The sequence below is a fragment of the Ricinus communis genome, chromosome 9, assembly GCF_019578655.1.
Source record: "Ricinus communis isolate WT05 ecotype wild-type chromosome 9, ASM1957865v1, whole genome shotgun sequence".
NCBI classification, from domain to species: domain Eukaryota; kingdom Viridiplantae; phylum Streptophyta; class Magnoliopsida; order Malpighiales; family Euphorbiaceae; genus Ricinus; species Ricinus communis.
The window spans coordinates 16,371,189-16,395,131 of NC_063264.1; the positions used below are offsets into that span (position 1 = coordinate 16,371,189).

General features: G+C 30.5%; 2 pseudogenes; both read right to left on the reverse strand.

Moving 5' to 3' along the window:
- Positions 1 to 4,685: 4,685 nt before the first annotated feature.
- LOC107262332 lies at positions 4,686 to 5,560 on the reverse strand (annotated as a pseudogene).
- A 3,334-nt stretch (positions 5,561 to 8,894) lies between these two features.
- On the reverse strand, positions 8,895 to 22,661 carry LOC8278023 (annotated as a pseudogene).
- Positions 22,662 to 23,943: the final 1,282 nt, after the last annotated feature.

A 23,943-nucleotide genomic window follows, 5' to 3' on the forward strand; every position in this document is an offset into this window, starting at 1 on the left:
AAAATGAGGGCTTCGATCCATTGTGATTTGGTTCCTTGGTGTGGAGAGATCTCTGCCATAAAACTAAAACAAAGAGCTTATAGGCCTTGTTTTGCAGATCAAAGAGTGACGTAATTGCCCATTCATCCAAAGTAGTATTTTAGTATAGAACAGAGGCATTCTGAGCCGACTACTATGACTACATGCACATCTAGTACAGTGGCTTGGAAGCAAGCTACCTTGACCATCTTCCAAAGTTCTAAATAATCTATTGATCAAAGGCTGTAGGGGCGGATTGCTCTATATTCAGCCACACCTTAGTGACCCTCGAAGCGAGCTAAAGTAAGGAAGGTTCTAGAACAAGTCATCAAAGTAATTCTGAAATGCTTAGAAAAAGAGCAAAGAACGGGTTGTGTGCCCTCTGAACATATTTATTCTTTAAGGAAAGCTACTCTCTAAGCCAAGCTTCCCTTTTCTCCCAAGTGCACTTTGGCACCAGACTAGCCGACCTACCTGTTTCTAAATTTATATCGTCTGCTATCTCATATATGATTACTAATTGAACCAAAACAAAATAATTTTTTCCTGGTAGGTATTTTAAATTTTTAGCAATATTAGCCCCTTGAAACTTATTATTTAAAATTTATAACCTAAATAGTTATTATAATCTAATTTAACTTATTGTTTTAATTAAGAATATGTGTAGAATTAGTCAAACCATAAGTCAATTAATAAAATATATAAATGTTAATAACAATTAAAATGTTTATAAAAAATAAGTATTTTTGTTAATAACAATGAAAGTTGAAAGTCGATTAAATATTTCTTTCTATAATCTTAATAATTACATAATTTATTAATTTGTTAGTAATATATTAAGAATAAATTGTGTATATATTTAAAAAAAAAAAGAATATAGGAGGCAAGTGTATAAAAATTTAATACAAAAAACTTTAAAAAATTATTCATATTCTTGTTAACAAAGCGTATATCACTAACTTACTTTTACAAAAGAATCTAATGTGGATAAAAATAAAAATACAAGGATTGAATATGTATAAATAAAAATACAAAAGGTAATTATCAAAAAATATAAAAATGCAGAGGCAAAACTTGTATTTTCCTTTATGTATGTACTATTTGGCCATGCATACTGAATTTCATATTTTATTGCTTTCACTATTGCAGGCCATCAAATTTGAAACTATGAATTGACATTAAAAACCAATCGTTTGCTTAAAGCTTTTTTAATGGTATTTTTATATGTCTTTTTATTAAATTATAAATAATTAATTCTCTATTTTAACTTAACTTGAAATATATGTGTATTTCAATACTACTTTTTTTATTTTCTAGTTAACTTTTTATTAATAAAATAAAAAAAAATAAATAGAGAGAATGTGACTCTTAAAAAAGTTAAAAACAGAAAAAAAAATAATTAATATATTTAAAAGTCACTTTCTCCCTTCTTAAATTTAAAGAGAGATAATTGAACTTTAAAGTTATTTTATAGAAGGAAAATAAAATAGAAAGTCTCTTCAAAAATTAAGATCTTATTATTGGCCAAAGGATCAAGTTGGCCCTTGAACTTGGAGCTAATAAATAATTCACCTGAATATAGTTTCTAGCCAATTTGAGGCAACTTGTTAAGATCTCAATACGCTCCGATCAAAGTATTTTATTTATAAAAAGAAGTTCAATTTAATCCTTGAACTACACCAAATATCAAACTCTGAAAACAGTTTTAAATTAAGTTAGAGTAAAATTATTTAATTTTACATAATTTAATCTTAATATTTAATTAAAATTAATAATTAACAGTCATGCTAATTGATAATTAATGATTATAAATTGTGATAATTTATTATATTTATAAAATTTGATTATCATTATATAAATTATCAAAATAGTAAGATTTTTTAGTAATTATAACAAAAATATGTCAAATAAGTCCTGAAATATTAATTAGAATAATTTAAGAATATTAAGTCATTCATGCATATCAGTTTGAACCAATAACATCCTTACTAGATTAAGATTTGAGTCGAGCTTAAAACTTTCAGTTTATTAAGTTATTATTTTTATTAAAAACAAAGATTAAACATTGCTAATACATAAAATTTTATTTTAATTCTATTTAACCTTAATCTTATTTTGATAATATTATTTAACTACATACTTCTAATGCAAAATATTATGTATCATTTTTGTTAAATATTAGAATTAAGTTATATTGAAATATAAAATAAATTTCACTCTAATTTAATAAATATTTATTTTTTTAAAATTTGATATTTAGTGTAAAGTTCAAGAACCTATATAAATTTTTTATGACCTAACTTTATTAGGTGAATCAGCTATTTTTAAAAAAGTCACTGAATAAAATTGATTAAAAGATTAAAATATGAGCTTATTAATTGATTAAAAAATTAAAATATGAGCTTATTACTTATTGGCTCCAAAATTAAAATCTATGATATTCTAACAATTGTTTTCCTCTTTCCAAGAATGAAGGGAATTTTATCTGCATTGTCTTTTTTGAACAAATATTTCTAAAATTTAAATATTAATATTATACTTAGAATAAGGATTAATTATTTTAACATTCTTAAATTATATCAAATTATATTAGTAAATTTTTATATTTTTAATAATTATTTTAACATTTTTCTATATTAAATAAAAAATAGAAGTTAAATGTGAATAGAAAGTCTAATATACCTTTAATAGATTAAATACTTTAACACATTTGAGTTTCGTTAAATTATATTACTAGATCCCTCTGTTTTCATAACTAACATTAACACTCCTCTAATTTTATTACGTTAAATTATTATATCATTTTGTTAAAAGGAAATATTAAATAAAACTAAAGTACTATTTATCTTCACTAATATTACTATATTAATATCGCCAGTGATAACTCTAAGCTTTGTATATATAGTATTAAAATTTATTTATATTTTAAAAGAATATTATTAGGTTGTAATTTTTTTAGCTTAATAATAGTTAACTTAATTAATTATAAAATATTATCTTATAAATTTCTTATATAATTTTATATAAGGTTTTCTTTAGTTAAAGTAACTTAGTACAAATCCTTTTTTTTTTAATTCTTTTAGTAGCTTATAACTTTAACTTTTGAATATTGAAGGATCTAAATTTTAAATATAGAAGTGTTAGTCTAATAAAATTTAAATATTTTTATTTAAATTATTAAATCCATTAACTTAGATTAATTTTTTAATATTTATGAGAAGGATGTTAGAATTAATTATTGGAATAGAAAATTTATTAGTATAATTTGATAAAATTCAAGAACGTTAAGGACTTTTTACTTATAAAGTTAAAGTTGGTGTTTTAAATAAAAATAATATTTGACTAATTGAAAAATTTAACAGAATGATATAAATAGTTAATTTTATTAAATAAAAATAATATTAAGATTAATTATTAAAAATTAAAAGACTCATTCATGCAATATGATAAAATTCATTAAAATTAAAATATTTAACCTTAAAATACTAGATTGTGATATTATAATGACGTCGCTAGCCATGGTGAATATACTGACCTGATGATTACAAAAAGGCGCCTGTAGCTCAGTGAATAGAGCATCTATTTCCTAAGTAGAAAGTCGTAGCACATTTTATTAATTTTCTTTTTTCCCCCATTTTTAGTATTATTTCAATTAAGCTCTCATTTTCTCTTTTTAAAGTTTCATTTGTTTCAGTTTAATACAACAAATTTTGGATCTTTTTGAACAAATTATTAACCTAAGCTCGTATATATATACATGCTAATTATTTGTAAATAAAATAAGATAAAGATGATAAGGTAATCAATAGCGTAACTAGGAAGTTTAGTCAATTTGACCTAGATTATAAATATATTCTTATAATGACAATTGTTAAATTACCCTAGGCTAAAATTGTATATCTCGAAATTATAGTAAGTTGACGGATTTAAAAATAAATAATTTTTTTCTCTAAATTACCCTAGACTATAGCTCACTCTAATCCACCATCCTTGATGGTAGAAAGATATTAACTATTGTTTAACATATTAATTCTTTTAATATATTTTATTTGTACTCTCAACTTCTAAAGAAAATATTTAAATTTCTCATATTAAATTCAAGGCTACTATGATCCGTCGAGTTTCAACCCATGCGAATTCTGAATTCTTGTAGACCAGTTCTCATTAATTATGCTCTTACCTTTCTTTGAATAAAATGAATCTATTTTAATATGTAGAAGCCATTAGGCTACAAGTCTAATGTTGAAGTGTTAATTCAATATAACACAAAAAGCAAATAAATGTTGTATCACATCCTATATTGATCAAGAGTTAAAAGAACTTAAGTCTTATGAAATTAAATACTACTTCTTTTGAGAATTTTTTTATAATAAATACAAAATTGCAAAAAGATAAAAATAAAAGCATATTATCATATTGGTCTATCATCTATGGGAAATAACAATATTAGATTCTATATAGATCAAAACAGAATTGAAATTCTGAAAGCTAAAATTTCTCATATTATAACTTGCTGAATATATTTACATTATGTTATAATAATCATATTTTACACTTTGTGAAAGAGAACGTACACATGAAACTAGAGGACTAGAGAAGTATATGCATGGTGATTGCCAGTTTATATATAAACATACGTACATAAATAAATACATACATATATATGCTCTATGATGAGTGATAACATTCTGGAGGGAAGCCATGAGGAAATCGCTTAGTGTCAGTGTAGTAATTGTAAATCATGTAATTTTTCTGCACCCATTTGAACCTTCTTAGGCTAGTTGCATCCAATTGTTGTCTTAGCCAAGCATAATTTGGAGTACAAAAATACTTGCCAAAAGATCAAGTGCAAGCCTCAGCTTTGAAGTTCCTGTGGGAGGCAATGAATGGAGCTTGACTCCAATCAGTCTTTATAAGACCACACCTTGTTGCCCACTCATCTGCATTCCATAGTCTTGAGTATATCCTCATTGCTTGCCTCTTTCGGAAGGGGACACAAATTGACTCCATTTTCTTGAATTCTCTTATGGGCGTACCATTTATTGACAATCTAGATGATATATTCTTATTTAATTTAAGATATTTCAATGTATCTGGAAACAAAAATTAAAATTCTTTCTTTTCAAAATTGAAGAATCTCAACCTGCAATTATATAAGCAACTTTGCAATTCCCAATAACTTAAATACTTGGCTCATCCATTAATACTAGATACTGTATTTAAGAAAAACTTATATGGATTACTCGGAAATGGTACTTACACAATTTAGTGTGGATTCCAAAGAATAGAATAAGTGTGAAAATCTGCAGTAGGGTTGAACCATAGGTGAAACTGTTGTTCCCTGTCATCCTTGCCATTGCTATACGCATTTGTATGAACGGTGTAAGGATCACCACTCAAGTTCCCCAAGAATTCGAAGTCTATCTCATCCCATGTGTATCCTGGTGACTTCATCTTAAATACACACTTATATGAATTAGAGAAATTTAATATTATTATTGTTATTATTAATGAGAGAAATACCCTCAAATTTGAGAAATTAAATTTTTATACTTTGGAGGTCAGTCGGAGCTGCTACCCCACTGACCCCAAAATTATATTTTAATACTCTAATTTTTCATAGAAAATATTTTAGTTTTTATTTGTAATTTTTACTGATTTTTATAATTATTTTTAGTTTTCGAAACTTTTTAATCTCTATTTATTTATTTTATTTTTACTTTTTAATATCTATTAATTTATCTTATTTTATTTGTATTGACAAATATTTTTAATTCTTATTAATTTTCATATCTTTCCTTATAATTAAATTTTTTAAAGTTGCTGCTAACTGCTATAATGATCTATCAAGTATTTATATAATAAATATTGAATTGGTAGTATGTTCATGTAAGAATTTATTTAATTATTTAATAAAGTTTTTAAAACATAATAATTAAAATTATTCACACTTTATCAGTTTTGGTATATAATTTTGTTCTGCTGCATATTTATCGATAAATTTAACTTAACGGTATATGTATACGTATATTTAATTTCAAATAAAATTTGACATCAAATTCCTCCTCACATACTTATAAGAAAGAAATTCCACTGCAAATACCTTCAGTATAGTATTGGAGCATATTGACAAGGAATGACAAAGTGACTTGATATTTATAAATAAATACTGGTACTGTTACTAAAAACTAATATAAGTAACCAATCACACATATATAAGTAAATATATTTTGGAGGTCGAGACATCAGACTGATATGAAGATGTCTTATTCTTCCATGTCCTATTTACTTATCTGCTATGTGAGGAAGCTTGAACTGTTTCTAAGAAGATTTTCTCCTCTTCCTCCTAGGATAGTGGTACCGGATTACCGTCTTCATTGTGAGACGCCTTCACTAGGCGCTCCTTAAAGCTTTCCTACATATCATTCAACGTAATATAATATATAAAATAAATAAATTAAATAAATTGGAGCTACTAAATTAATTAATTAAATTAAATTAAATTAAATAAATGATAAAACATATTATAAATTAAGTAAATTAATATGTTTATTATTATGCATTTTCCCCAATCTGCCTAGCGCGGTCATCCATATAGTACCTCGATCCATATCGACTCTAGTCATGTGGGTTTATTAAATAGTCGGACCTTGCCTGGGGTGCACCTTCAGCCCTCTTTCTACTCTTTTTATCTATATCTGGACATAAATTATTTTCATAAATGAGATTAAAAGACTAAATTGACACATTCCAAAATATCCTTAGAAACCCTCTTAAAACCGGTCAAATGTAATCTACTAACAATAACTAATTATTGATCCTTGCAAGTTCAAAATAAAAAGGTTAATTTTCTAATAAAAGAAAAATAAACAGTAAAGAAATTAGACAAGATTGGCATTTCATGCTTGGCTGTGATTTATGACTAATGATTTTGAAATTATACTATTGACCACAATCTTGCCAAAGTGTTTTTCATTTTATTAAAGCTCTCAATTGGGACCAATTTCTTAAATTGGAAGCTTTTGATTCGACAATGGCTAATAAGACCCCTCATGCCATTTTTTGCAGAAAATGGAAAGAAAACATAAAAGACAAAAAAGCAAATACAAGACTTTCCTTTACACATGATAGAAAATGGAGTTAAAAGATAAAAAAGAAGTCCAAAGATACAAATCCTGAAGTTTCTCCAAATATAATAGTCAGAGTCCAGTAGTCTAGATCAATTCTTATAAAAAAAAAAGCCTTACATGCAAAAATATAAAACAAAGCAAAACATAATAGTTACTGAAATTTAAACCCAAAATCACATTTCCATATTATCAGAGCAAAACAACCACAAAATTGTCAACACAAAAAGTAATAAAAACGTTTTAACCGAAAAAAGGGAGACGTTAACCGGAGAACAGCGGTGGAGGGTGGCGGAGCTTCTATGAAATTGGCTGAAATGGCACACTTCGATTTGAAATTTGGGACTTAGGGATTTAGGGTGGTGCAGCTGCCATAAAAAATTGAAAAAAAATAGGCAATGGTCTACAAAATAAATAAAACGACCATATCTCCTGCAGTTTATTTACAAAAACAACAACCATATAAAGTGGTCGCTAAAATGGTTGCCAGATTAGATTAAAACGATTTCAACTCTTGCGTCTCACTTAAAATAATATTAACATAATTATAAAATATATGTGTAAATATTTCGTATAAATAATTATAAAATTAAAATAATAGAAATAAAAAATTAATAAACATAATAAATATAATTGATAAATAAAAATTTATTAACAAAATAAATACAATATAATAAATATTATAATTAATATAAATAATATGATCATAATTTAATTTAATTATTTTTATTAAATTATATCATTTACTATATTAATATTATTAAATTATTATTTTTTATTATTTTCAATTTAATTAATCTATATAGTGCTAAAGACTTAGCAATCACACATTGTGATCTCTAACTTAAAGACCACAATAGTATGGTCTCTAAAGTGGTCATTATTTTTTCCGCTATTTGATTGACACCCAAATTAGAGACCACAAACCATGGTCTCTAATTTAGAAACACACGTAATCTTTAAAATGGTCGCTATCTTTTTGTTATTGCGTGGCGCCTATATTAGAGACTATATTCCATTTTCTTTAGTATCTGTGGTCTCTCAAGTGGTCGCTATTATTTCCGCCATTTTTTGCGGGAAGTTAGAGACCATTCAAAGACCACATCCGGTGGTGGCTAAATAGCAACCACTTTAGTGTGGTAGCTAAAAGTGGTATCTAAATTGTTGTTCTTTTATAGTGTTATATGACTGCTCAAAAATCTTCGTGATAACTGGTCAAAAAATAGTTAGCTATAAATAATGATTATCTCGTTGACTTGAGTTTTTGAGTTCCTATAAAAGTATTAGCAGAGTATAAAACAGTGTTGTTTGGCTACTCAATCCAATAATTAAGTCAGTAAAAAAACTTAAAGGGTTGTCTGGATTGAGCGATTTCAAACAAGAAATTTTGTAAAATTTATAAATTGAATTTAAATCCATTGTTTTAGCAAATAAAAAGTGGTATAAATTTCTTTCAAAAAAAAGTGGTCTAAATCTATACACTTATAGAATCATTTATTCTATAAAATCTCTTATATTAGATAATTTTAATTTTCCAATTAGGAGGTGAAAAATCCTAAAATTCACTATTTTGAAAGAATGATGGATTGTTATAATAATTTTTTATTTTAATATTATCTTCAATAAATTTATATTAAAATATAATTTTAAACAAAATATATTGTTTTTACATTTAATTCAAATGATAAAAAATTTAAAAATGTATAGATTTTAGTATCCCTAAACCCAAACGATACCTAAACGTATAAATTTATTTTTCAAAGATGTAATATCATTGATGAAAACATAGAATAGAGTTTAGTAGCCACATAAATTGGGTTGAAATATTGGAGTTAAAAAACTCATAAAAGAGGGCATCTTCCATAATAGTGTCAATTTCCACTAGAGCCTCTACAAGATTTGGAACTGCATTAACTACTGACTTTGCATCCCTTTCGAAATAAACCTTTTGATGACCTCTGAGGTTAGCTTGGTATACTGCTTCTCGTAGAGCAAAAGCTTCCAGCTGCGGTGGAGAGAAACTAAAGGGCAATCTTTTCATATAATTCCATAGAAGCTTCCCAGAATGATCCCTAGCAACACAGCCAATAAAGCCTCTTTTTTTGCCAAGAACACAACCGCATCAAAGTTAATTTTAACCAAGCCAGCGAGAGGGGGGACCCAAATTTCTTGCACTCTAGGGAGTGGGTTAGATAATTCATTGGGCAGCAGTGAATTCTGCCCGGACTTTTGAGGTACTATAGTTTGATTAAGAAGATTGCAAGGATTAGTCACAATAAGGTTAGGGTCCCAGTCTTCCCTATTGAAAAGTATAGCGTTTCTCGCCTTCCCTATTGGAAACCTAGATCGCTTGATAATACATTTATGATACCATCTCTAAAAGAGAGCCATCGGTCCCCAAACGAAGATCCACCAAGGAATTCAGACTTCAGCTTAAAGGGTAAGAGTCACCATACTGCCTTTGCCTTACCACAAAAAAAAAAAAAGAGGTAAGAGGGCTATCCTTCACAGCCGTAGGAGGCACATTGCACACTAGCTAGGATGCCCTTCTTTATAATTTTGTTCCAAATGGCAATCCATTAACCATTAATCCAAAGGAAGATTGAAATTTTACTTAGGAGCCCTGTATTCCATAAACATTTCCACACCCTACTGGCTTTGAGTCTTTCCATTTCCAACGCCTTGAAGGAGGCAACCCGAGAGAGGAGGCTGGATGCCACTGCATTTTTGAATTAACTTTGGACTTCCCATCCCGAATGCTAGGTGATAAAACTAATGTACAGTTAGAGAGTTATAAAAATAGAAAGGATAAGTACTAATAAACTCACGACTTGCCAGAAGATGGATCTTGCTGCGAGTCGTCGGTGAGGCATTGGGTAGACGGGCCAGGGACATGCTGCTGAATGCTTTGGGTCATCCCTTGAACCAATTGGCGCACGGTATTCTCCAGCATCTAAATTCACTCGTTTATGTCCTGCAACTGACTCGCCAACTAAATGATGGTGTCTTCAAGCTTTCGAAAGCGCTGCTTGTCAATCCCATTAGTGGCAGCTGTAGAGGTCGAGACATCAGACTGATAAGAAGATGTCTTATTCTTCCATGTCCTATATACGTATCTGCTATGTGAGGAAGCTTGAACTGTCTCTAAAAAAATTCTCTCCTCTTCCTCCTAGGATAGTGGCACCGGATTACCGTCTTCATCGTGAGACGCCTTCGCTAGGCGCTCCTTAAAGCTTTCCTACACATCATTCAACGTAATATAATATATAAAATAAATAAATTAAATAAATTGGAGCTACTAAATTAATTAATTAAATTAAATAAATGAAATAAAATAAATTAAGTAAATTAATATGTTTATTATTATGCATTTCCCCCAACTTGCCTAGTGCGGTCATCCATATAGCGCCTCGATCCATCATCGGCTCTAGTCATGTGGGTCTATTAAATAGTTGGACCTTGCCTGGGGTGCACCTTCAGCCCTCTTTCTACTCTTTTTGTCTATATCTGGACATAAATTATGTTCATAAATTGAGATTAAAAGACTAAATTGACACATTCCAAAATATCCTTAGAAAGCCTCTTAAAACCGGTCAGATCTAATCTACCAACAATAACTAATTATTGATCCTTGCAAGTTCAAAATAAAAAGGTCAATTTTCTAATAAAGGAAAAATAAACAGTAAAGAAATTAGACAAGATTGGCATTTCATGCTTGGCTGTGATTTATGACTAATGATTTTGAAATTATACTATTGACCATAATCTTGCCAATGTTTTTCATTTTATTAAAGCTCTTAATTGGGACCAATTTCTTAAATTGGGAGCTTCTGATTCGATAATGGCCAATAAGACCCCTCATGCCATTTTTTGCAGAAAAGGGAAAGAAAACATAAAAGACAAAAGCAAATACAAGATTTTCCTTTACACATGTTAGAAAATAGAGTTAAAAGATAAAAAAGAAGTCCAAACATACAAATCCTGAAGTTCCTCCAAACATAATAGTCAGAGTCCAGTAGTCTAGATCAATTCTTACAAAAAAAAAGCCTTACATGAAAAAATATAAAACAAAGCAAAACATAAAAGTTACTGAAATTTAAACCCAAAATCACATTTCTATATAATCAGAGCAAAACAACCACAAAATTTTTAACACAAAAAGTAATAAAAAACATTTTAACCGAAAAAAAAGAGACGTTAACCGGAGAACGGCGGTGGAGGGTGGCGGAGCTTCTATGAAACTGGCTGAAATGTCACACTTCGATTTGAAATTTGGGACTTAGGGATTTAGGGCGGTGCAGCTGCCATAAAAAATTGAAAAAAATAGGCAGTGGTCTACAAAATAAATAAAAAGGCTGTGCAGAGAATGGAGAACTGAGGGGCAGCAAAGACAGTATCAAAATGTCAAGAGCATTTGATTCAGGTAGTGAAAGATGTAATAAATGAAAGGAAGAAAAGGAGGACCTATCTGGTTGAAAGAAAAAATAAAGGTAAAATTGGAGTGAAGAAGAATAGAGAAGATGGAGATAAAGAAAACAGATAAAAATTAGGAGAGACAGATAGAGAAAAGACCTAGTTGTGCGATGTAGAATAATTATAGAATTCAACGTTTTATCCCCCTCATGTAGACAATTTGTATCTTATCTAAAGCAACATGGGCTTCTTTCTTTCTTGTAGTTGTTTTATTTTAATTTGGTATGCATGAGACCTTCATAGATAAGGAAACAGTTAAAGAAAAGGGAAACAACAGTGGCAGATAATTGGAAATTTTTTTATTTCAAAAAGAGATGGTTAGTATGGAATAGGAGTATAAAGACAACATAATTATACGTACTGGCAAAGCACAAAGGGAGACAGTTGAGGTCCTTCCATGAAGAGTGTGCTAAATAATAGTTTGTACATTCCAGCTGCTGTAGCATCTCCAAGCCGTTGAACTATTACATCTATGCACACCTGCAGCACCATAAAACCATGAAGTTTTGATACTCCAACTATTCCACCTAGCAGCAATACAACATAAGACACCTGATGAATCAGTGCACATATAAAGTACGTAGCATGATATATGTCTTGGCATTATTAGTTAGAAAATAGAAGCACTATTCATCCATGCATAAAGGAGTTTCAAGACCGTCTCTGTGATGGGTTACAATTCCACAAATATATAAAATAGAATGAGGATAAAAATGGTGGGCGGTAAAAAGTATAGATGACACTGTTGCTGATTCACTTAAACATGACATTCAGAACGGGAAAGGTTTGCAAACCTTTGCTTTATATTTCTCTTCCTATGAAACAACAGTAAACAAAAGTTCTCTTCCAGGCCTGGTCACTACATAAGTTACCACCTGTAAAGTAAAGATAAAAGGAACCGTGAGATCCCAGAGTGACCTTTAACTTTCTTGACCAACACAGTTTGCCTCTAATACTGGTAAAAATAAAAGGCCAATGAAGGAACCAAGAGAAATCAGCAATTATGACAAACCTTCCTTAATGTCTCACAGATGGCAACAGCTACCCATGTTGGCCAAATAGCAACAGCAATTAAATTTAGAAAGGCAACAACTGGAGTCGAGCATATAGTTGTAGTAACCCCAGCAATAGTAAGGATGCGCCCCTGTATGTGTTGTGATAAGTGGAATAAAGAGATGAACTATAATAATACGACTTAGCCCCTAGAAAACTAAGGAATAACGAAATTTATCCCATAGCTTTTCTTCTTCTTCTTCTTCTTCTTTTTTTTTAAGCTGTCAGAGCATGACAGTAACTTCTAGAATCTGGAATCAAGCTTCTGAAATATTATGTCTCTTAAAACATCGTGATAAGATTAACTTTGATTCCCATATATGCGTGCATAATTACTAGTACCAAGTGGGAATAATAATAAAAGGACATTATTTTCAAATTAAGTCAACAAAACCCATATGCTTATCATAGTGAACATTTTTTAGATCATTATTACACCTTATATAATAATTGCCTTCTGGTAAGCAGCCATTATTTTGAAGAAGAAAGTTTTCTTTCAGGTAGATATAACTAATGAAAACACATTGATTCCATTAACCACAACAAAAGCTATGAGGAAATTTGAGCTTTACTATGGCATCTATCACCGCCATGAACTCAAGGATAAGACTCCAAATTTAAGGCTAAAAGTTGGTGTTTGTACTTTTCTTTCCAAAAGCGAACAATTAGTTAAAGACTCAAGACTGCACCATTAACAAAAATGACATGTCTTCTATTGTAAAGAACTCATTACAAAATAGTATACCGTTAGAGTAAGTTGTCCAGCAAGGATTAAAAACAGCAATGAAGCTATTTATCTGGGCAAACAATCTTCTTCTGAAAACAGAACTTGTAACAGTCATGGCAATTACAGTCACTTTCTACACTTATAAAGATGAAGAGAGGGAAATCAACAGTTAGAGGACAAGCATGTAAATAAGATGCCACAACCAAAAGGGAGAAACCTGCCAAGGCCCCAAAGGCAACAAATCAAACTCGAATCAACTGAGTGTTGATTGCAACCAAAAGCAACGATTCCCAAATATGAATTTTAATTGTACTGGAGTCTGAGCATAGAAGTATGTTAATTGTAACACATCCGACATTATAGTTGGTATCACATTTTGTTGTGGGAAGCAACTATTTTCCATACCATTCCAATATGGTTAGTTTCTTACCCTTGCCTGCCAAGTGCCCTAAAATTTAGCGCATAAGAAACTAAGTAATAATATAACGTCTATAGTGAGCCCTTCTTAGCATTTTTCTCTCGTTTTATCTCCCTTTATTTTCCTGGTGAACAAATGAATGGTTTGTGAAGGAAAAACATAATCTCGGTAGTTCTCCATTCTTGTACAACTCATATTTCCTATCTATTCAGTCGAACAAAAAGTTTATTTTACCTGAAAATAGAAGAATGATGAGACGACTGCACTCAGCCAGAGGAATAAGGACACATACAATAAATAAGTTGAAGATAGTATAAGCCAAACTCCATCCAATATGCTTGAAAGCTGAGGCTTCATTCTAGATGTAGGTGACTTTGGAGAAAGTATTTTTAAAGATGCTTCTGTTTTGTCATCGGTCTTACTTTGCTCATCGGGATCAGCATTTCTGTACCCATAAGCAGACAGTCATTCACAAAAATTAGGGTCTACCAGCAAAAAAATGTAAAATTTCAGTTATGAAAATCAATTTACAACTCGTCTTCAAAGAAGTTTCCTTGAAGAATAACATTCGGCCAATTGTACCAATTAATCTTGCACAAAGTAATATGAGAAGCACATTTATCATACATATCAAATTGACTAGTGCAAGAGTTCATAGATGGTCAAGACTGTCCAAACGCATTCTCCAAGACCAAAATACAACTCTATGCTGGGAAACAAGAAAGACGGAGAGAAGAAAAATAAAAGGTATTAAATAGAACTACAGGAATTGAAATAAAATTCATGATCATTTCACCATATGTTGTTGAAAGGAAAGGCTTCAGATGCATCTAGGACTTGACCTACATGTGGACGGATAGACTATACAACTAATCACTAGACGCAAGCCATGGCTCATTCATGTGTGCATGCATTGACATGTCTTCTATTATATAAATATGATACAATACACAATCTCATCTGCAGCTATCAAGATGCTTTTAGCAACTAGTTGTAATTTGTTAATCTCAACAGTAGGTACTTATTCCAGAGCAAATCACATAAATGGATCAGTGCCTATGGCAACTCCCAACTATACAAATATTCAACTTATAGCAACTAACACATAGTACATGAAGCAAAGAAATATAAAAAGATAGATGACCTTATAGGAGATAATTCTTCAGGAAGTTCGGACATATCTTTCTTAATTCCTTTCGATGCCTGTGCTGCAAGTTCCATCAACAAAGCCACAAATAAAAAGTAGAACTGCAAAGAACCAGCCCATGGTTTAAAGCAACATAAGATAAATAAAAATGTGGAAGCTTTACATTATATGATTGAAAAATGATCCAAAAAGCTGTCCAAGTGTAGCAAGTCCAAGTGTAGCAAGCCATTCCTGTGGCAAACAATGATCCAAAAAGCTGTCCAAGTGTAGCACCAGCACCTATGAACCCAAACAATCTTGAAACTGACTGAATGTGAAAACCAATGTTAAATGCAGATTAAGACAACCACAATTCTTTTTAAGATGCCATGTCAGTTAATACTGACCTCACTATCCATCACATCAATTACTCTAGCCCAAGTTGAAGATATAGTAATAAGATTAAGCAGAGCAACCTAGAAAACAAAATAGCAAAGAAATTTACTATGACCTAAACTTGAAGATATTTGGCAATTAGCTAGCAAAAGCCAAAAGCAAGAAACTAATCAGTAGCCATACCTAGAAAAATAAACCAATTCTCACAGAAATGTAAAACCATCCATGGTTACCCCAATCGCCAGAACCCATAGGAGAATCAGTTTGACTAACATCAACATTTAGATCCTCCTTTAGTTCGGTGGATATGGAAATTGTACCCTACACATTAAATTTAAACTCATAAATTAAATTAATCAAATTTCAGAGAATAATGAAGAAAAGTAGGAAAAAGGTATTAGAAAACCACAATGTCTCATCTTAGAAGTCATGCTATAGCACCTTGGTTCTAAATGTTGAAATTCCACCAGCTGAAGAATGCCATAAAACAAAGAATAGAATAAGTGATACACTAAAAAACCTGTGAATTAAAAGTAAACCCTGAAATTTCAAAAAGCACCTGTTACAAAGACTATATGTATAAGGACATTAATATTTTTTTTAAATAATAATTATAAATAGAAAAAAAAAGGAAATGAAAAAACCATTTCCACTAACATGTAAAAAAAATCATTAGAAAACACGAGAATTGACTAAATGGAATTGCATTACTAAGATGTTACAGATGCGAGCCTACATCACCCACCATTTAGTGTTTGAGGTGCTAGGGCTTGTGCTTCATGCACCTTGCACCCCAGGTGCGCCTTTAACAACTTCGGGAATCACTTAAGCTGCAGTACTGCGTAAAAACATAATTTAATTAAATCCGTAAATGCCGGAACTGATATCCTACTTTGAGAAGCAGCACGGTTTGCGAGGCGAGGAGAAGCAAGATGGTTTTCTATGATGTAATCTAATAATGCACCAGTAGCACTTTGCCCACCCTCTATAGGGTCATCGCTACATAAATCAAAAGAATAGAAGGCCTTTAGATTAAGTTCAGCAATATATTATTGTGGACAGATAAAAGCCGACTTTTGATAAGAGTATGATAATATGTATGCATGTGTGCTCATTTGGGTGTTAAAAGTCATTTAATTATAACAAAGTGATAGCCTGCCACAGAATTGCACTTGCTATTTTTCAGTAAGCAAGATGATATTAAAAATTACAGATGTTACCTGACCAAAATGGTCCCCAAACCCCAAGAATGAACAGCTTGCTCTGTAATACAGCCATATGACAAGTAGAAGTACCACAGACTAAAGTCATACGATAATATATTGCTTCCTTTTCATACTGTAAAACTATTTATTTTGTGGAAGCCCAAATTCTGCTGTTTTGGAAGTCAAATTGAGTATTAGATTTTCATGGTCAATCTGGCCTGACAGATTGACCTATCTACATTGTTTCATTTAATCCTCCTTGTTCACAAGACCAATTGGAAATGAAGCTAGACTTTATGTCCTTGTGATTAGTAGAAAAGAGCCTTATAAATCTGTCATAGATGATAGTTTGTTGATTATGTGTAAATAGTAGTTTAATTCTTCCACATTATAGTCCTCAAAATATTGTTCAATAGTTCGAACAACGAAATGTCTGGAAGATAAGGATAAGTAATATAGGATCAAACATAGTTATTAAAGGCGCATACTTAGGTGCATGTTTGAGAGACGTGACATGCAAAATTAGGAAAGAGAGATAGAGAAGAGACCTAGTTGTGTGATGTAGAATAATTATAGCAGCAACGTCTTATCCCCCTCATGTAGATAATTTGTATCTTATCTAAAGCAACATGGGCTTCTTTATTTCTTGTAGTTGTTTTATTTTAATTTGCTATGCATGGGACCTTCATAGATAAGGAAACAGTTAAAGAAAAGGGAAAAAACAGTTTTAAACTAAAATGTTATAGACGCGAGCCTACATCACCCACCTTTTAGCGTTTGAATTGCTAGGGCTTGTGCTTCGTGCACCTTGCACCCAGGTGTGCCTTTAACAACTTCGGGAATCACTTAAGCTGCAGTACTGCGTAAAAATATAATTTAATTAAAACCATATATGCCGAAACTGATATCCTACTTTGAGAAGCAGCACGGTTTGCGAGGCGAGGAGAAGCAAGATGGTTTTCTATGATGTAATCTAATAATGCACCAGTAGCACTTTGCCCACCCTCCATAGGGTCATCGCTGCATAAATCAAAAGAATAGAAGGCCTTTAGATTAAGTTCAGCAATATATTATTGTGGACAGAGAAAAGCTGACTTTTGATAAGAGTGTGATAATATGTCTGCATGTGTGCTCGTTTGGGTGTTAAAAGTGATTTAATTATAACAAGTTCATTGGTATTCCAAAGTGATAGCCTGCCACAGAATTGCACATGTTGTTTTTTAGTAAGCAAGATGATATTAAAAATTACAGATGTTACCTGACCAAAATGGTCCCCAAACCCCAAGAATGAACAGCTTGCTCTGTAATACAACCATATGACAAGTAGAAGTACCACAGAATAAAGTCATACGATAATATATTGCTTCCTTATCATACTCTATGAAGACACAATTTATAAGAAAGGAAATATCTTTTCTTTGTCACAGGACTTAATACATAATAAAGGTAAGGGATCTGTGTCTCATTTCAAATGAAATAATACCTTTAACATCAAAATCTGCATCAGGAAGAGGAACACTCTCCATGGTCCCCACATCACCAGCATGAGCATCAATTAGTGAAGTCCCGACAGGAGTTCTAGCTTCAAGACCTAGTTCTTAAACATAGAGGCAAATACTTGAAATAAACAATACAGGAATGTCCCATAGGCTTATGGTTGATAATAATAGATCCACTCTGCAAAGCCTAGATAAAGGTTATGTGCCAAAATTTTAGCATCTAATCAAATGCGACTTGGTCCGTGGACCCCAACGAAGCACCATCTCAAATCAATATGAATTCTTCAGTACAAAATTCCTTGCCTTCGCAGCTGCAAGAGTCAAACCAGAACCCAGAGGATGACAAGGGAAAGCTACACTTCATCCCGTTTGATGTCAGGTTACAGAAAGAAGAGTAAAATATCAGTAAATGCAGAACTAAAATGATATGTTAAAAACCAACAACATTATGCTTTGCTTCTTTTTTTTATAGATGCAGAACTATGTTTCAAATTGTATAACAAATAAACTTTATCAATGTGCATCATAAAAGAAGAAAGTGTTATAATCGGATAAATCATGGAGGGGAGGGTGTACTCTATTGCTGTGTTCATTCAACATAAGAATCTATAAGTGACAACTTGGAAATTAGTCTTAACATAAGAATTTCTAAAATACACTTTCCTTTATGTTGATGGCAAGTTTTAAATAAAGTATTATGAAATTGATATAAAAGACAGTGCAATAATAAAAGATCTAATCAGATTATATCAGACTGAATCAGGCGCCACTTTCAACTTAAACTAAGGGCTTAAATCCCATACTCAGATATTCATTGAATTAAGGGATAATTGCAATTTTCCAAACTAGAAAGCAATCCAAAGAAACAAGGAAGATTCCTAATTCTAGTTTAGAAAATTCTCTCCGGATAGTCCCTAGAAAAATGGCCATGAGTCAAGATCAGGCCGTTGGACCAAAGTGCCCTTTTATACACATAATAGACGGGGAAACAACATACCTAAAAATTAACCCTTCATGTGTCATAGAATCCGGTGTATGAATTTTAAAATTTGACTGTCAAGAAAAGACTTAGAATAGAATTCAGGACTTAGCAAACAAATATTAAAATCAACCCTTAACTACCAAACCAAAGCTCCCACCAGCGATGTATCAACAAATATATCACCTACTAATCACATGGCATCAAAAAAATAGATATTCTCAAGCAATTAATCATCTAAAACTACTATTTACACACAATCAACAAACTATCATCTATGACAGATTTATGAGGCTCTTCTCTACTAATCATAAGGACATTAAGTCTAGCTTCATTTCCAATTGGTCTTGTGAACAAGGAGGATTAAATAAAACAATGTAGATAGGTTAATCTGTCAAGTCAGATTGACCATGAAAATCTAATACTCAATTTAACTTCCAAAATAGCAGAATTAGGACTTCCACAAAATAAATAGTTTTAGAGGACGGATCAAAGTTTCTATAGGTTCAGATTTTGCCTCATTTGGAGTTGTGGAACTTTAGATAATGCTCAAACAAGTGGACTGTCACACAGGGGACAGAAATCCAAAATTCCAATCAAGTTCACACTAAAAAAGGACCAACCTAAGATTCACATAATTTGGCATAGCACCAATCTAACATCTCATGCTCGCAATACAACAATTAAGCCATAAACACAAATCAAACACGGTCAATAATCATCATTTAAAGTAACCCAAAGCCCTTACTCACTTCATGCAACTAAATAAAATTAAAAAATAGTTACTGAATTATGTAGAGATGAGGTTGAAGTACTAACCTTAAAAATAAAAATGGAGATAGTGAACAAAATAAGAAAATAAGGAAGTTATAATTAGCCCAAGAATCATCCTCAAACAATGTAATTCTTAGAGTTGATAGCTTCAAACTCATCATTAGTTCTCTAATTTAAACTCTAAACAGCCTTCAATATCGCTTGTGCCAACCCAATCCTTGTGTATTTTGAGCTTAATAAACAAACATGGACCAAATTTAACAAGCATCAATTTCCAATCCAATCATAATATCACATATGCCAAAATTACCAAACCCAACTCAAGCCTGTCAATAAGAAGTTAGTATCTTAAGTAAGCTTAAAGAATAGCCAGGAGAGCTATGGAGTTGGATTTAATCAAAAAAGCCTTTACCATAGACATACAAAGAGATAACCAAAGGAAGAGTATGGTGAATAGTTAAAATTGTGGAGAATATGTAGCAAGAAAAGAAAATTAGGACATAAATGGTTCCATTATTTGAAAACTAGGTTTACAATCATACACCTCGAAATATTTTAAACTGAGCTAACATACAAGTCTTAAACCATTTCCAAATGAGAAACTCGACTCAAAATCATATCAACATGTTGTCAGAATAACATGAAGCATCCACTCAACTGTGATACACAATAATTATTATTTAAAACCTTATTGAGCAATCACATACATTTCACGGAAAGTAATCATATCATTATGCACTTGCAAGCACCACGGCTGAATCTTTACAGTTTATTGTGACGTCTCAAGTGCAATCTGACTCTTGTTCGAATGTCAAACATATAGAGAACTTTTGTCCATTGTGAATCTTGTTCGAACCATTCAAATACTTTGATAATTCTTAGCAAAATCTATTTTAGTATACTTTTTCATTTTCTCTTTGTTTTAAACTCGCATCATTGTGTTTGAGACCGATAACCAACATGCTACTTGATGTATTTGACATGTGAATTGATGATGCATGAGTGAACACATGCGACTCGATACATATGCAGACTACTGAAAGACCATTAGACACAAGGCTCAAGTTCAAAACTTAGAGAAAATGACAATGCCATTTTAAAAACAGTTTCAATCATCTTTTCAATGCTCACAATATATTCAAAGAATTATAGATACATACTTTATTTATAGGTTCATTTCAAACTCTAATGGACCATAATTCTCTAAATATCGGAATTATCAAGAATCTGATCCTCTTGTACGCGGAGACGTCCCCACTTTCGCTATCCAATTAGCCTCTTTGGATAGTGGCAACATTTTTTTTGACGATTAATTAGCATCAGAATGATACAAGCACAAACAATCACATCAAAATCAATAAACAGGAAGCAAGAATTGTTTAGAATAACAAAGCACTTCTAGATGAAAAGCAAGCAATTCATTATTATCACAAGCAGTTGAGGAAAATGAAATCATAGCACTTATCATTTTAAATATATAATCTCTCCCTCTATATATACAAAGACACACATTTATTCAAACACAATGGCCAATAAAAATTTGTTAAAGAATAAATAAACAATAAAAATGCAACCTAAAACCTCGTTTTCCTTTTCCAATATTTAATTTAAATAAGCGCAGCGCTTCATCTAGAAAAGAAGCTGAACTCTAAAATATATAAAATTAAAATTAAAATAAAGTCAAACAAATTGAATTGACAGAATTTTTGATATCACCTTAGGCATTGAATAAACAATTAGCATAAAGATACACAAGTTTCAAGCATTGGCAGGAAGGAAAATGCAGATCTTTATCTTCAACTGGGGCAGCTTGAGCCGCAGCCATTGCAGAACATAAGAGCAAGGCTTCATCTAGAAAAGAAGCTGAAATCTGAAAAATTAAAATAAAAAAATCAATAAATTTAGTTGCAATTGAATTGACAGAGTAATAATAAAAGATAATTTTGGGTATCACCTTAGACATGAGTTGTATGATTAAATTGCATCTCTCCTTCATGTCGACATTGCCGCATGGTTTTATTTGCTAAATGAAGAAAGAGAAAACTCAGATATTAATTTTAAATTTAGGAACTTTAGGACCGAGAAAAAATTGTACCGTGAAAAGGATTACAGATGCGAGGAAGCGTTAGAGTCGTCATTATCAAATGAAGAAACGACGTTGTTGAACTGCATTAACATCAACAGTTCTCCAGGCTCTTATCATGGCGCTTCTAAACTACAATTTCTTCTTAATATTTATTTTTTCACGAAATTGAATCAACCAAAAGAAGAGTGCCTAATGTGTAACAAATGAAAAAGGCATTCTCTTGTATCTTTTTCAAGAATAACAAATGAAAAGCTCTAACAATTGGAAAAATAAACAAAAAGACAAAAATATATAATTTTATCTTGCCAATAGAAAGCTGAAATTAAAGAAATTGATTGCACATTAAACCCATTGAAGAATAAGCACTAAGAACTACGAAACGAAATGCTAGATTTAGAAAGCCTAGCGTTACTCTTTTCTTCTCTTCGTTCTATGACTACTACAGCAATGTCAAATGCTTGAGGATAAACCCATTTCCCCAGTAAGAACTATATTTTCATTTAAATCTACAGAAGAATCAGAAATCAAATAGCATCACAGAAACAGGGAACGGAAGAGAGGCATTTTGATTAATACTGAAATTGAGGATTTCAGCCCTAGGAGAATCGCAGGATTCTAATGCAGTGGGTTTCACAGTTGGGTGAAAAGAAAAGGGAAAAGAAGGTTTTGGATGCTCTTCTGAAAATGGACGCTTAATATTACTCTCGTTCAACGGTAAAATCTTTTCTAATCAAGAATAATTAGGAAAGTCTTTTTTTCCTAATTAGGTTGCAATGTATTTGTATTTATACTTTTATAAGTAATTTCGAAATTGTAAAAAGATTTCTATATTAGTCAATGAAAAATCATCCCCACCTAAAGTGAGATTGCAAATAAAAATAAATAAAAAATACTTTATATTTATTTGGTAGGCATTTGTTCTAAAAATGGATCACATTCAACTGCAATTTGACATAAAAATATCATTTTATGCGTAACAAAATTATCTATTTTTCTTATTTTTTCCAATAAAAAAATAACTTTCTAGTTTGTCTTTAGATTATCTTTTTATATTAAATTATAATAAAATATTCATATTAATTTTATATTATTTTTTTAAAAGTATTTTAGTTATTTCTACTTTTATATTGTCTTTTCGACATGATTCATAATATGAAATAATATTTATAATCGATTTTTAAAATAAAATTATTATATTTTCTTTATTTTAATAAAAATTATTTAAAAACTTATTTTTATATTTTTATAATAGCTATACTTAAAAATGTTTAGAAATTATTAAAACAACTAATAAATAACAACTTTGAAAAAGGTAATAGAAAAATTAAAAAGGAAAGTTTAATAATTAACATAAAACTAAATTTGAGAAATATTTTATCTGGTGTTTGATTGATTTTATATGACTTGATGACTTGTTTTTTATTATGAGTAAGATAGTATTTTAAATCTAAATATTTTTATTTTTATCTGGTCTTAACAAAATAGAGTATGTAATAACCTCACTAATGGCAACTATGGCAAAAGTTGCAACAGAGTATTGTTCAAAGGGGCTTCTGGTAATCAGTCTTCTTTATTCACTCCTTTGGTGTAAATTTTAGAACTCTATAATCACTAATCGTCCATAATTGACAGTAAAAAATTCTTAGGAGTAGTATATGTATCAGTCATCTTACCGTATGTTTTCTATTACATTTAATAATCTTTTACACTATTTATGTTTTTCATAACTTTTAGAAATTTTATTAGATATTTATCGAATATTGACTATATGCATGAGTTTATAATTAATTATTTTATTTGAAAATGTTTTATTTTAATTAATTTTTCTTTTTAGTAGTTGAGCTACATTTTTTTTACTTGAAATTTTAATTTTAATCATCTTTTTTCAATTTATATATGACTTATCTTTTTGCTCAAAGTTACAATTGCCTTTTATCGACCCAAACAATAATCTTTTTTTATTTAATTTGAAAAACTCTATAAATTGAGTCAATAATAAAGTTTATTGTGGAAATTGACTTATTGTAGCATGAATTTTGATGTATATGACAAATAGGGCTCT